The sequence below is a fragment of the Vombatus ursinus genome, unplaced genomic scaffold, assembly GCF_900497805.2.
Source record: "Vombatus ursinus unplaced genomic scaffold, bare-nosed wombat genome assembly UNPS02000580.1, whole genome shotgun sequence".
In the NCBI taxonomy this organism is placed as follows: domain Eukaryota; kingdom Metazoa; phylum Chordata; class Mammalia; order Diprotodontia; family Vombatidae; genus Vombatus; species Vombatus ursinus.
Genome location: NW_020940358.1, coordinates 2440801 through 2456059, shown reverse-complemented (window position 1 = coordinate 2456059; position 15259 = coordinate 2440801). Strand labels below are relative to the sequence as shown.

The 15259-nt window shown below is 36.6% G+C and overlaps 1 protein-coding gene across 4 annotated transcripts in view; it reads right to left on the bottom strand.

Annotated features, from left to right (window-relative positions):
- The window catches only part of EHMT1 (euchromatic histone lysine methyltransferase 1), a 293851-nt gene that overhangs the window by 203943 nt on the left and 74649 nt on the right, over positions 1-15259 (bottom strand). The window contains exon 1 of one of the 4 annotated variants that reach the window (XM_027849538.1): positions 6595-6692. The exons of the other annotated variants lie outside the window; for them this stretch is intronic. The gene's annotated coding sequence lies outside the window, so the exon portion shown is untranslated. Of the gene's footprint in view, positions 1-6594; positions 6693-15259 lie in introns of those variants that run through there. 4 annotated transcript variants of the gene reach the window in all.

Here is a 15259-nt window from a genome sequence, read left to right as displayed (position 1 = left end):
CTCTGAACATAAACATTAGTTCATTAGTTCATAAAACAGGGAGACATAAGCTTGTCAAAGGCATTCACCCTTGTCATGGAGAAGATCTCATACAAATTCCATATTGAAAATATATTCTCCAAGGATAGGAGGTCCTCTAGATACTCCTGTTTAGGGATGACATCATGCTGGCTGATCTAACCCCAGTACACTGAAACCTCCTGGAAGAGATGTGTACTGATCTGTGTTTGTCCTGATAAAGGAAAGATCAATGAATAAACATGTCATTCCTCATCTGTAAAATGGTGATGATGATAACAATAGTACCTACCTCACAGGCATGCTGTGAGGATAAAAAGAGATATTTGTAAAGCCCTTTGCAAAACTAAAAAGCTATCTAAATGCTAGTTACTGTTATTATATATTAGTGCCTAGATTATGGAATTCTATTAGACAGACAATGTATAGAAATCATCTCATCCCTCAGTATGCACACATAGGACACATAGTACAAAATGTATGAGTTGGGCTCAAATTAAACAGGAGCTAAAATGCCTTCATAAAATTGTAAAGCCCTTTTAATGACCTTAAAGCTTCTCCAGAAACAAAGACATCTTTTTAATACAAATATTCTACAGATGTTATATAGCTGCAAGGCAGAGAACACAACAGTCAGCAAGAAGTGAAAATTAACATTACAAAGAAGGTAATGGGAGGTGTACGCTGGGCATAAGCTGCAACATACAACAAATAAAGAACCTAGAACAAAAGGAGTACAAGATGCTATCAAAATGTATAACAGGAAAAAAAAGGACAGTTTGGTCATGTGGTAATAGATGACACGTAAACAATTTCAGCACTCCATTGATATACTAAAGATGAAAAAAATTTATTTATATATACATGTGTGTATAATGTAATAAATAACATATAACATATATACAATATATAATTATGTATTATATATATATATTTTTTTTCATTCAGAAGAAAACAGGAAGATCTATAGTACATCACATCAGCTGGATTCCCTGTAATGAACTCATAGAAAGATATAGACAGAGGGCACACAGGATGAATTGTGATCAGCATTGTTAGAGGATACACAGAAGTAGATGAGATAAGATCTAGTTGAGTATTTAAGTATTACAATCTGTTAGTTTGTACATAAGGGTATGCTGAAATCTCCAGTTAGATTAATTAGGTATCTTGGGTACAATATTTACAATACCTTTCCAATAGAAATAAATTTAAGATAAAACATCAGGTCTTTGCTGAGAGATACAAGTTTTCTCATCAGATTTCTTTGACTTAAATATTCCTGATAGGTAGTACTGCAAAACTGTAAAAAATATATATATAAACTTATTGTACCAACACAGATTACAAAAGAAAACTCAGGTCAAGTCATGTCTTCCCAGGAAAACCTGTAAGGCGTTATGAATCTATCTCTATAAATTTTTATTGTTTCTTTACAACTGCTTGCCTTAGTCTGGGCATGCATGCCATCCTGAGTATATACCCTCAGAAAGACCAGCAAAGTTCCATATAATAGAAAGAGAAATAATTAAACCCAAGGAAGAATATAGCAGAAAATCAGACAACTGGAATGATACAGACACAAAAATCTCTCTCAGGAATTTGCCTTGCCTCCTACTTTCATGAAAATAACCAAGATATCCCTCATGAGCCTTTATTTTTCTCAGTTCTTCCATACCTCAAAATTTCCATTTCCACCCAACTCTGCTTCCTTTCCCCAGTTCTCAAAAACAAAACAAAACAAAACAATCTTCCCCTCCTTGTCTTGTGCCCTTGACTCCATCTGTCCCTCTTTTCTCCAGGATCCAACACTATTATCCCGTGTCTTTCCTATCCATCAGTACTAGTTCCTTCACTGTAATAAACATGCTCAGAGAACCCCAATAAAACCTCTCTCCTGACATCCTTCTAAGTTATATCAATCCAATACTTCTCAACCCCTACTGCCATACTTCTAGAAACAACAATCTATACTCAATGTCTTGCCATTCACTTCCTCCACAATTCTCTTAAAATCTGGCTTGAACTTGAATGAAACTGTTCCATGGACTCCACTAATTTCTTACTAGCCAAATCTAATCATCTTTTTATCAGTTCTCATTATCCTTTATCTTTCTGCAGAACTCAACACTGTGGATCATCTTCTGTTTCTGGATATCCTCCCCTCTCTTGGATTCCAAGCAACAGTGTACTTTTCTGGTTCTTATACTACCTATATAAACACCTTCTCCTTAGTCTATTAAACTAGTACATCTTCCTCCTTCCTCCTATATGCAGGTATTTCCCAATGTTCTGTCCTTGACCTCTTCCTCTTCTCTCTTTTCTCTATCTTACCAATCTCATTCACTCCCATAACTTTAACTATCATTTATTTCTATGTAGCTCCCATATCTCCTCTAATTTCAGTCCTAACTTCTCTCCTAAACTCTATAAAGCACAGGAAAGGACAGACAGGCTTCAGTTATTTAAAAAAAAAAAGCAGAGTGAACTAAAAAAAAGCATAATTTAGTAGAGTGGCATTTAATGTAGGACCCTATATATACCTGAAAGATCCTAAGAATACCGTTGTATGATAATAATAATAATGTTCATGATGATGATAACCTTGAGTTATCATTAGATCAGATTAAGAAGGAATGGACTCCGGTAAGGGTACAATACATTTCGGAAAAATTTCCTCTAAAATGGATAGGTATCAGCCCAAGAAAATATCCCTTTCTGTTCTCCTGTTCCCTTCCCCCTTGTCACCTAATTCATATACCATCACTGGGGTTGAAAGAAGTATTCAAGGGTTTTTATTTAAAAGCAAGGAACTTGAAACCTTCCCTTCCAGGGCCTCCTGGGCTTCAGGCTAAAATTAGGAACAAAGAGATAGTACAATCATTTAAGATACTGAAAGCATGATTTGCCTTTGCTAAACCACAGTTTTTCAATTTTCAAACAGCTATTCCTGTACTACAGAAGAAAACTGAAGATAGACCACTGATATCTGTCAAAACACATTAAACAGTTTAGATCTAAATATAACTATCTCTGTGTTCACTGGATTTTCCAAATTGGTGCTGATGCCTGAACATTAAACATATATTTGTACTAGACTGCCTTTAATTTTTGGAAGTTCATAATCTCTATCAGTAGCTAGTGATTACCTCAGTCTTGAGATTCAATTACAGACTCAGAACAACAGAAAATAGTATTGCTTTGCACCAAGCATCCTGAAAAAAAACCTACAGGATAGCCATGAAATTTTTTTCCTGCAGTCTACATAGTAAATTTTTCTCAGACAAGTTAAATTAAATAATGTGGATTACCCAGCAAACTTCACTTCACGTTAAGTCACCATTGTCTCTTCAGCTTTCAGAAGAGAGTGCATCAACAAGCGAACAAACACCTCTGGTATATGTGTAGCAGGTTTCAGCAGTTTCTGATGCATACAAAATGACAGAAAAGCTTCATGGGAATAAAGGCTCCATTTTATACTGCTTTTGAGAGATATCAGTTAGCTATGCCTTAGTTATGAAATTCCTATACCACTACTATAGAATTCTACAAATGACCCTCCCAAATGTTTATACAGATCATGAATATACCAAAGAATTATTAAGCAACAATTCTTCAATACACATACAAGTATTTGTGACATATTATGCTATTCTAACAGACATTTATAATAGGAAAATCTACATTTAATGCTACTATTCAGACATAAAGCATCCTGACAGAAATACCTAAAGGCCAAAATTGTTTAGAAAAACATTAAAAAGTTATGTGTTTAGATGCCAATAAGTATACATAGCTCCATAAGATTTTTTGCTTGTGAGAAAATTTCTAAAAGATTAATTTTTTTTAAAAGCCAAGAAATCTAACATAAGCAAACATTGGTGTTTTCCATTTACTGCAGTGTGAATAAGGTTTTATTTGCCTTTATTTTAAGTGCATGCTGTACAACTAATCATCATTTCAAAGAAGAATGCCAGGATGTCACAAACAAGGATTTCCTAGAGAACCAAAAGCAAAACCTCAGATGCTACCAAAAGAAAAATGGTTTTTAAATAACAGCATATAGAAATCTTATATTTCTTTACAGAAAGAATAACTCACATGTTCAAGTCTAGAGAAATGCTGACACCACATATTTATGAAGCAAGCTGACTGCAATGATGGACGCAACTCAATCTCCTACTGCTTTCCTTAGTTTGGAGCATAGAACAATCCCACAAAACACAAGGCCTTCACCTGATCACCTTTCTTAAAAGAGACATTTTCTTTTGTTCCTTCTCTAATTAAATCTCAAGTTGATAGGAGAAAGAATTTCTCTGGTAAGAGAAAAGGGTTATGGCTGTTTGAGAAAATTTAAACTTTTCTTTTACAAGGCTACATTTTTTAAAACTCTCAGGACATGTTGGCAAACAAGTCATGAATTCATATCCACTGTTATTAAAATGCTAAAATGCAATATAATAAATCTATGTATTTGAATGATATAATAGTAATGAAAACTAATTCTGCTTTCAGTTAAAGTAGACATACATCTTTATAACATAACTTCTTTTGACATGATCACATAAAGTACAACAGAAGTGGGAAAACTACTACAGGTCACAAAATCCTATTTCACATTACCTTACATTAGGGATACATCTAGGCTGAAAGATTTAGGTTTTTGGGTCAATACACAGTTCAGACATCTTGCCCTCTGCACAGTGGATCATTTTCTTAGGGCATATCAAACTTCCTCTGGCAAACTGGAACACTTCCCAAAATTTTCATTTCCTGTTCACTCTTGGTAAGACATTTGCTAAATCTATTCTCACTCTTACCACAGGAGTCCACTAAGAAAACCTTCAGTCTCATTTTACCCACAAAACTAGTTTTCCAAGCATATTAAAAAGATAAATGTTCCATTGAACAATTATATTTTTCTTAAACAGTGCTTTAGGAATATAAAAATACCTGCAGATGTGAAGGTGAAAACATAAAAGACATGCGAGGGAAAAAAGATGACAGGGTTAATGAATAGAAAAGAAGGCCACACAAAGCTCTTCCAGGCTCTGCACTCTGGCCTTAGAGTAATAGAATATCCAGGGAAATGTTCTTTAATCAATTAGTTGATATAAAATAACCTCTTCCAGAAGCTCTTTTACAAAGAGTCTATAAAACAAAAGGCACCTAACACAGCACTTTCACAATATATTTGCAATCTGACTTCTCAGGTTTTGCTTCACTCTCAAACTCTACCATGGTGCATGCACTAGGTCCAAGAACAGCCTCTGTCGGTGCTCCTCCTTTCCCCATCCCATCACCACAAATTGTTTTCAAAAGGATATTCAAGAATGTATACATCATGTAAAAGAACTTTCACTTTAATACTTCCTCTAAAAATTCTTTTCAGAACCTCTGCTTTAGCAATAAGAATATTTAAGGTCTTCCAAAGCCACTGCACCAAGGTATTTTTGCCATATAATTTTTGTGTGTTAAACAATGTGCCAATCTAAAACTGAAGTCCTTTTTTCTTAGTAAGGCTTTTCTAAAAAAACTCTCTCTTTCTCTCTCTCTCTCTGTCTCACACACACACACAAACACTCTCACACACACACACAATGGTTCATTATTATGAGGTTGTAAACAAGTACTTTTTCTTTGAAACTCTTTTTTAAAAAATTCCAACACACACTTCAAAGTAGCCTGGGTCTTCCCAAACTTAACAATACCCTTCCAAATCTAAGTAAATATGAAAGGTAGATCGATTAAATTTTGCAATAAAATGAGGGTCACCTTATAGTAAAAGTATCTTTCAGTGAACTCTTTCCTGGAACCAACAAGAAAATAAGTGTACTGCAAAATCACAGCATTGGTTTGAAGTAATCAGCTATTTTTCCCACTCTAAAGGTTCATAGTCTTCCAAAGCAACTTTTAGAAGAAAAGGGAGAAAAAGTAAAATAGATCCACTAAAAAATTAAGTATTTATAACAGCCAAGGTGATCAACTTCTTGGGGGGGGAAGAGAGGTACAAAAAGCAAATCTCCAAAAAAATGTTCCCTTCAAAAATAATTTCTCCCAAATAAAAAGTAACAGCTAATTTATCCTCATATTGAATCTCTAAAAGCACATTCTATATTATTAGAAAACAGCTTGTTATGGCTTTCTTTGTTTTTTAACCTAAACATTTGATTAAATGAAACAACATTTTTTTCCTTTGGAGGGGAAGAGAAGATAGTTGACAGAACTTAATTCAAATGATTAAAACTCTAAACTAAAAAGTAGACCATTATCTTTCTATTCTAAAATGACAAGTTAAGGGATGGGAGAGAGTTCCAACAACATCAAAAAGAGAGATCCCACTTTAGAAATGGTACTTTACAGCCCAACTATAAAGTGCAGAGGTTCACCTCCAAAGGAATGCCAGCCCGGCCTACCAAAGAATACATACAGTACCTGTGAGAAACTGTGCTGTAAAACCATTGAATTCAGGAAAGCATGCCCCACCACCTCCCCCCTTAACAGCCTGCAGGAAATTCCATAGTGCTTAAAAATTAGCAGTCAACTCCCCTAAGTGACGACTGGTAAGAACCATACCTGTCACAGGCTAGTGTGTAGGAGAATGCCCTAGGAGATTTTCGTCCAGGATTCCAGAGGCCTACTAGTGTGTCCATGAGTTCCAACCCACACTGGGGGCAGAGGAGCATGCTCAGAAGGAGCGCCCTCACAATGCTCCACAGCTTCAAACAGCTCATGGCTCGGCAGTTGTGCTAGGAAGCCGAGGAGGAAGTGAATGGCAGCCGACTACTGGAGACTCTACACTCGTGTTGAGCACGAAAGGAAAAAGGAAGACAATGCACAGTGCACAGGACAGGAGAACTGAATGTTTTCACGATTGCCCAAACTACTTCTGATCTAAAATATGAAACTGTCATTACCAAGCTCTTAAATTCTATGGGTGCCATTTCAAACAAAACCTAAGCTTGTACTATTGCTTAAAAATTTCTGAAACACTTCTAACCAGTGAAACTATAAACATGTTCATGAGTCTTTATAAGGATTTGACATTGCTAAAATCCAAATGAATCTGAAATGCTACTTAGGAGCCTAGAATTCCTTTTTGTTTTTTAATGGAGAGCAAACAGTCAGAGCAAGCTTAAGAATAATTCTTCTATATCTTCCTGAGTTTTAACAAAATGTTAACATCATTCCAATTCAAGAAACATCTGGATAATTTTCTTTGCCTCATAAAAGATTTTAGCCAGCTTCTCTGGTCCACATAATAAAAAGCTCCCTTTTCATTTACATGCTTCAATCAGATCCAGTAGTTTCTATGCCAACATGCATTTGTTATTCCTTAAAAAGACCATTTCAAAAAACAAGCTTGAAATTCATTAGTTCGCTTAAGGGTTTGGGTTCTAGTGTGAGAAGGGGAGGGTGGCTGGTTTGGGTTTGGGGGTATAGAAAATCTTAATGTCAAAAGCCTGAGAAAGAACAGTAAAATACATTTTCTTTTGTTACTTGAGTTTTCAACTTTCTGGGAAATATACTGCCCTATGAGAAAGATTGCAAAATAGTCTAAGAGAAAACAAAGCCTTTCTAGGACTCTCTCTTTATAACCTAGAATCCTGAAAAAAAGGTGTAGTTTAGGAAATTTAGCTTGATACAAGGAAAATGGATTCTTAAGCCCAAGGATTCCAGAACAACCATGGAGAAGCACATGGAAGCTTTCAAAATGTAAATGAAAATGCTACATATACATATATGGTCTAACAATCTTAAACAAAGCACTAAGCTAAATATCAAGAGTCCGGCTGCTTGCATTGCACAATTCTACTAAATACATTTCCTTTGTCTGACAATAACAAGCATTTAACAGAGGCAAGAACCAGTCTTAAAACACTCAGAATAGATAACCAAATAAACGGTATAATACTCATAATCTAACCAAAAATACATACACTACAATTGCCTAAAATTCTACCATTAGTCTTTTATGCATTTATGTAAAAGACCCTGTGGTCATCCCCCCACCTCCAAAAAAATAGAGAAATACTACTAAAAAAGGTAACACAAAACATCAGAAACACCCATTTCTGAAAATGTACTTATCAGGTAGAAGAAGATAACTGGAGGATACTTGACACCTGACAGGGAAGAGGACCAAAGAAAGAGGGTAAAAGATAATTAACAATTTTGCCTTGATCTCTGACTGAGGCTTCTTCTGATTCTTTAATCTGCAAACAGGAAAATGTCACACCTCCAGAAAAAAATAAAGATGAATTAATTGAAAGTATTAATACTACAAATGGCTCTGAGGCTTCCCCTTGATATGAAATATGATGCATAAAACAGATTTTTGCCACTATAGTACTCCTCCAATGCCTTGGTGTAGTGTGAAAGGGACAAAGGGACCCTGAGCTTTCAAAGGCCATGCATCAGCTGAGCATAAACTCTCATAGGTCCAAACTAGAAAGGCTTTGAGTACTTAGCTCAGTGATGGACTATGTTTATTATCCAAGAACTTTTCTTAGCTAAATTTGCGTTGACTCATCACCAGAAGATTGACAGCTGTATAATATTTCATTTTAAAACATGAATTCAACATCATACTACTACATCATGGAGGGGGTTTCACTCTGCCTGCTGAAATAAATAATGACACCAATATCATAATAGACCTTTTTTTATTATTTTTATTATTATACTGAAGTATAATATGGGTTTACCAACAAATCATTAAGACAACTCTTCTTGAGAAACTGCTCACATAACCCTTTCTCACAACCAAAAGGCACAATGTAAGCTGCCATATTATAACTCAATAAGAATTCAAGTTCCACCCTATGCAAGAGAGAAGTGGAAGAGATTTCAAGTTTCTCTGACTACTGGAATTCCCCCAGATAGATTCCTCATATCCTATTCCATTATACTCTTAAATTTAAAGATCTTAAGATTTAAGGGCTATTGAAGATATAGTCAAAAATATTGACTATGGAGCAAATAAGAAAACTAAAAAATGTTTATTAAGAGCTAAATATTTGACGCAGCAATAGCACTTCTAGGGCTGTATCCCAAAAAGATCATACAAATGGGAAAAGGACCCACATGTACAAAAATATTTATGGCAGCTCTTTTTCTGGTGGCAAAGAACTGGAAATTGAGGGGATGCCCATCAATTGAGGAATGGCTAAACAAGTTGTGGTATATGAATGTGATGGAATACTATTGTGCTATAAGAAATGACAAGCAGGCAGACTTCAGAAAAACCTGGAAAGGCTTGTATGGTCTGATGCTGAGTGAAGTGAGTAGAACCAGGAGAATGGTATACACAGTAACAGCCATGTTGTATGATGACTAACTTTGATAGAATTAGCCCTTCTCAGCAATGCAAGGATCTAAGACATCTCCAAGACCTTGTGATGGAAAATGCTATCCACATCCAAAGAAAGAACCTTGGAATTTGAATTGCTTTTTTTTTTCTCTTCTGTTGAGTTTTGTTTCCTCTTTCTGCTGGTTCCTCCTATTGGTTCTAATTTTTACTTAAAAAATCACTAATCTGAAAATATGTTTAATAGGAATGTATATATATAGCCTGTATCAGATTGTGTACCGTCTTAGGGAGAGTGGTGGGAGGGGACAGTGGTGGGGAGGAAGACGGAGAAAAATTTTAAACTCAAAAGCATATGGAAGTGATTATTGATAAATCAAAATAAATTAATAAAAATTTTTTTTTTAAAAATGATGAGCAGGCAGACCTCAGAAAAACCTGGAAAGACTTGTATGGACTGATGCTAAGTGAAGTGAACAGAACCAGGAGAACGTTGTACACAGTAACAGCCATGTTGTGCAATGACTAACGTTGATAGATTTAGCTCTTCTCAGCAATGCAAGGATCTAAGACATCTCCAAAAGTCTCATGATGGAAAATGCTATCCACAAAAAAGAAAGAACTATGGAGTTTGAATGCAGATTGAAGCATACTATTTGCTATTTTTTTCTTTTGTTTCGTTTCCTCTTTCTGATGGTTCCTTCTATTAGTTCTAATTCTTCCTTACAACATCACTAATGTGAAAATATGTTTAATGGGAATGTATATGTAGAGCCTATATCACATTGCATGCCATCTTTGGGAAGGAGGGAGAGAAAAACTTAAAATCCAAAAGCTTATGGAAGTGACTGTTGATAAATCAAAATAAATTCATTTTTAAAAAGAGCCAAATATTAACTATGTAGGATGATACATTGTAAAGAAGCTTCTTAAAGAATAGGAGAGCTAGGGTTTAATTCCACATGTGGACATATAACTTTAATACAGAGCATAAACTGAAGATGCAATAAAGAAATGCATAGTGCTAGGTAAGAGAGAGGATTTCAGGGTCATAGAGTTAGAATCTGAACATGACCTTAAAATATGAAGAGAAACTAAATAGGTGGAACTGCGAAAAAAAAGCTAGATTCTAGTCAAACAGAAGCATTCTCACAAAAACTAAGAAAAGCGAAGGTTGTTTAATTTCATAAGTACTCTCCTTTGGCAGAAGCACAGGTTTGTGAAGGCGAATAGCAGGAGATGAGACTAAAAAAGGAAGTTTTAGACAAATTTTGGGAGTTTTTGAATGCCAAGGCCTTTTACAATCAAGAGTTGAGCTTCCACACAGTTAATCTGGCAATGGGATAGGGTGTGGTCTGGGAGAAGAGACTGGAGACAAGTAAGGAAGTTGTTATGACAGCCTAGGGCAGCAGGAATGGGAGTAAAGATTGACAGAAGAAATAAAGGGGGTTTGAAGAAGTAGTAAGAATTAGATTTAGTGACTGAGTGGATAGAATTTGAGAGAGAAGGGATGACTCTCTAGGAGTCTAAATGACTGAGGTCTGAAAAAACCCTGATTATCAATGTCTAAAAGGGGCAAGTCAAGAGTAAGAGGAGCATTTTTCAGGGATATTTTGTTTTCCCTTTTGTTTGCAGAAGGGAAAACGATTAATTCACTTTAAATGTCATGAGTTAAAACCAGTGGCACATCTTAATGGAAATACCCAGTAGACACTTAGAAAAGCAAGCCTAGAACTTGGAGATGGCTATAGATATGTGGGAGTCACCCAGGTAGACATAATAGTTGAAGCCAAGGGAGTGGATGAAATCATCAGGGAAAAGGTAAATATGGGGGGGGGGGGGGTGGAGCCAAGATGGCAGAGTAAAAGCAGTGACTTGCTTGAGCTCTCCCCAAACACCTTCAAATACCTGTAAAAAATGGCTCTAAAGAAATTCTAGCGCAACAAATTCTACTCTCTAAAAAGAGAGTAAAACGAATTTCCAGCCCAAGACAACCTGGATGGTTGATTGGAAAGGTCTATTGCACCAGGCTGGGAGATGAGCACAGTTCAGCATGGGTGAGCAGGCAAAGACCAGGCCTCAGCAAACCTGGAGCACCCTCAGGGGGCTGAATCACGGACAGCTGTGGCAGTTTCCAGACGTCTCAACCCATAAATGACAAAGACAACTTAGAAGGTCAATAGGAAAAGTCTGTCTGACCATGGTGAGAGAAAAGCTAGGACCCAGCCCCAGTCCTGGTGCAGCCCCCAGGGCAGCGGCTGCTTCCAGAGCCCTCAGCCCAATAGCAGAGGGGGAATCAAGTAGCTGATCAGAGGGGGACTGCAGGGATCTCTTTTGCTGGTGCTGAGGCAAGATTCTCTTGCTTTGCTTGTGCTTGGATCAGGGTCACAGTTCTAGGTGGCAGTCCTGGGGTGAGGAGGAGCACTGGCATGGTGGAGCTTGTGGTGGTGGTGGAAAGGGAATCCTCACAGTTCTAAGGCAGAAAAGAGTGCTTGTGGTCTCTCATAGACCAGAACACAGGTCAGGAAAGGAGTAAACACCTCACCCTTGATCATACCACCTTGGAAGAACTGAAAATTTACATGTCCCCAGAAGTATCTCTGAAAACAGCTGCACAAAACCCTTAAAACTCAGGACAGTACATTCTCCACACTGGAAGCAGACCCCTACCTTAACAAAGAGTTAAAAAGTCAAGTAATTGGCTGGCAACATGAGAATACTGCACAAAAAAAGTCAGACCACAGAATCTTACTTAGTGACAAAGAAGATCAAAACAGACAACCAGAAGAAGACAACAAAGTCAAAGCTACTACAACCCAAAATCTCCATGAAAAATATGATTTGGTCCCAGGCCATGGAAGAGCTCAAAAAGGATTTTGAGAAGTAAGTAAGAGAAGTAGAGAAAAAACTGGCAAGAGAAATGAGAGTGATGCAAGAAAATCATGAAAAACAAGTCAACAGCTTGCTAAAGGAGACCCCCCAAAAAATACTGAGGAAAGTAACACCTTAAAAAATAGCCTAACCCAAATGGCAAAAGAGATTTAAAAAAAAAAAAAAAAGCCAATGAGGAGAAGAATGCCTTCAAAAGCAGAACTGACCAAATGGAAAAGGAGGTTCAAAAGCTCACTGAAAAAAATACTTCCTTAAAAATTAGAATGGAGCAAATGGAAGCTAATGACTTTGTGAGAAATCAAGACATTGTAAAACAAAAGCAAAAGAATGAAAAAATAGAAGACAATGTGAAATATTTCACTGGAAAAATAATTGACCTAAAAAATAGAACCAAGAGAGATAATTTTAAAATTACTGGACTATCTGAAAGCCATGATCAGAAAAAGAGTCTAGACATCATCTTTCAAGAAATTATCAAGGAAAACTGCCCTGATATTCTAGAACCAGAGGGTAAAATAGAAATTTAAAGAATCCACTGATCCCCTCTAGAAAGAAATCCCCAAAGGAAAACTCCTAGGAATATATAGCCAAATGCCAGAGTTCTCAGGTCAAGGAGAAAATATTGCAAGCAGACAGAAAGAAACAATTCAAGTATTGTGGAAACACAACCAGGATAACATAAGATTTAGCAACTTTACATTGAGGGACTAGAAAGCTTGGAATATGATATTCCAGGTCAAAGGAAACAGGATTACAACCAAGAATCACCTACCCAGCAAAACTAAATTTAATCCTTCAGGGGAAAAAATGGACATTCAGTGAAATAGAGAACTTTCAAGCATTCTTGATTAAAAGACCAGAGCTAAATAGAAAATTTGACTTTCAAATACAAGACTCAAGAGAAGTGTGAAAAGGCAAACAGGAACGAGAAATTATAAGGGACTTATTAAAGTTGAACTGTTTACATTTCTACATGGAAAGATATTTGTAACTCATGAGACCTTTGTCAGTATTAGGGAACAGAGGAAAAAAAAATATGGATAGACAGATAGATAGATAGATAGATAGACAGATAGACAGACAGACAGACAGACAGAGGGCACAGGGTGAGTTCAAGATGAAGGGGTGATACCTAAAAAATAAAATTAAAGGTAAGAGAGGATTATGCTGGGAGAAGGAGAAAGGGAGTGGTAGAATGGAATAAATTATCTCACATAAAACAGACAAGAAAAAATTTTTACAGTGGAGGGGAAGTGGGGGAAGGTGAGAGGGAATGAGTGAATTTTATTTTCATCAGATTTGGCTTAAGGAGGGAACAACATACACACTCAATTGGGTATGAAAATCTATCTTAGCCTACAGGAAAATAGGGGGGAAGAGGATAAGACAGTGGGGAGAGGATGGAAGGGAAGGCAGATTGGGGAAGGGGTAATCAGAAGCAAAAACTTCTGAGGAGGGACAGGGTCAAAAGGGAAAATAGAATGAACAGAGGGCAAGACAGAATGAAGGGAAATATAGTTAGTTTTACACAACATGACTACTATGGAAGTGTTCTGCACGACTACACATGTACAGCCTGTATCGAGCTACTTGCCTTGTCAATGAGGGTGGATGAGGAGGGAGCAAAGGAGAGAATTTGGAACCCAAAGTTTTAAAAACAAATGTTAAAATGTTTTCACATACAAGTGGGAAATAAGATATACAGGCAATGGGGTACAGAAATCTATTCTGCCCTACAGGAAAATTGAGGGGGAAGGAGATGAGGGGGTGATAGAAGGGAGGGCAGATTAGGGGCAAGATGGGGAGAAAATTTGGAACTCAAAATCTTATGGAAGTGAATGTTGAAAACTAAAAATAAATAAATAAAATTTTAATGTGTGTGTGTGTGTGTGTGTGTGTGTATTTTGATAACTATTAAAAAAAAAAAAGGTAAAGATGACCAAGAACAGCAACTCTGGTAATGCCAACATGAGATGTGAAAGTTTTTCCTCTTCATCTGTAAGGGATGACTCTCTTCAGAAACTAAAATAGGACCTAGTTCTAATAACAAACCCAGAGTATATAACAAGACAACTCAAACTCAAAATTAGGCCTTTAAGAATCACAAATTAAGGCCTGCCATCCCTTAGGTCAAAATTCAAATGCCACTTTATCCATGACAGCTTTCCTAATTTCTACCACCTCCTGTGGGGAATAAAATAATTTCAAGAGACAAAATTTTGGGTAAATTATAATCAATTTTATCAATCACGACCAGTAAGAGATCAACAAAAATGGCTCCTTATCCTCTCAGTTGATCAAAGAGACCACATGGTTACTTCTTTAGGTTTTTATCCCTTTAGACAAGAGATGGTCCATCAAACAGCACTCAAATCTAATTGGTTAACAGGACTGGAGGTAGGCTATATCAAAATGAAGGGCTAAGATGGTCAGCCTTGGATAGGGAAAGTATCTCTATAGCAGAGCACCCACAGCTTTAGGCTATCAATTCAAAGAATGTACAGCCCACCCAAGCCGGGGCAGATAATCAGGACTTGGTAGATTGGGGGGGGGCGGGGGCAGAGTATCTCTGAATCTCCTCAAGATACTGATTATTAACAATAATTTCTCTCACTCCTAGCCAAGAATTCTTTCTTCTTCCTAAAAATTATCACAGCACTTTACTTATCCTTCTTTAACTGCCTTTATCACATGCAGTCTTGTATTGTAGTCATTGATTTAAATGTCATCTTCCTTACTATGCCATAAATTCTTTGAAGGCAGGGAATACTGTTTGTCTACCACAATTACAGACACTTGAAAAATGTTTGTTAAACGAATGAATGAGTTGAAAAGAGAATATCAAAGATCTAGAATCTTAAGAAATTAACAAATCTAAAAAAGAAAACAGGGAAAATGGCCAAACAGACACAGTACTTCATTCAAACTGGAAACAAACACCAGATAATCACCTAAGATAGATTCTGAGGCAAAGTTGTAAAATGGAGTGTGAGTGTGTGTGTGTGTGTGTGTGTGTGTGTGTGTGTGTGTGTGTGTGTG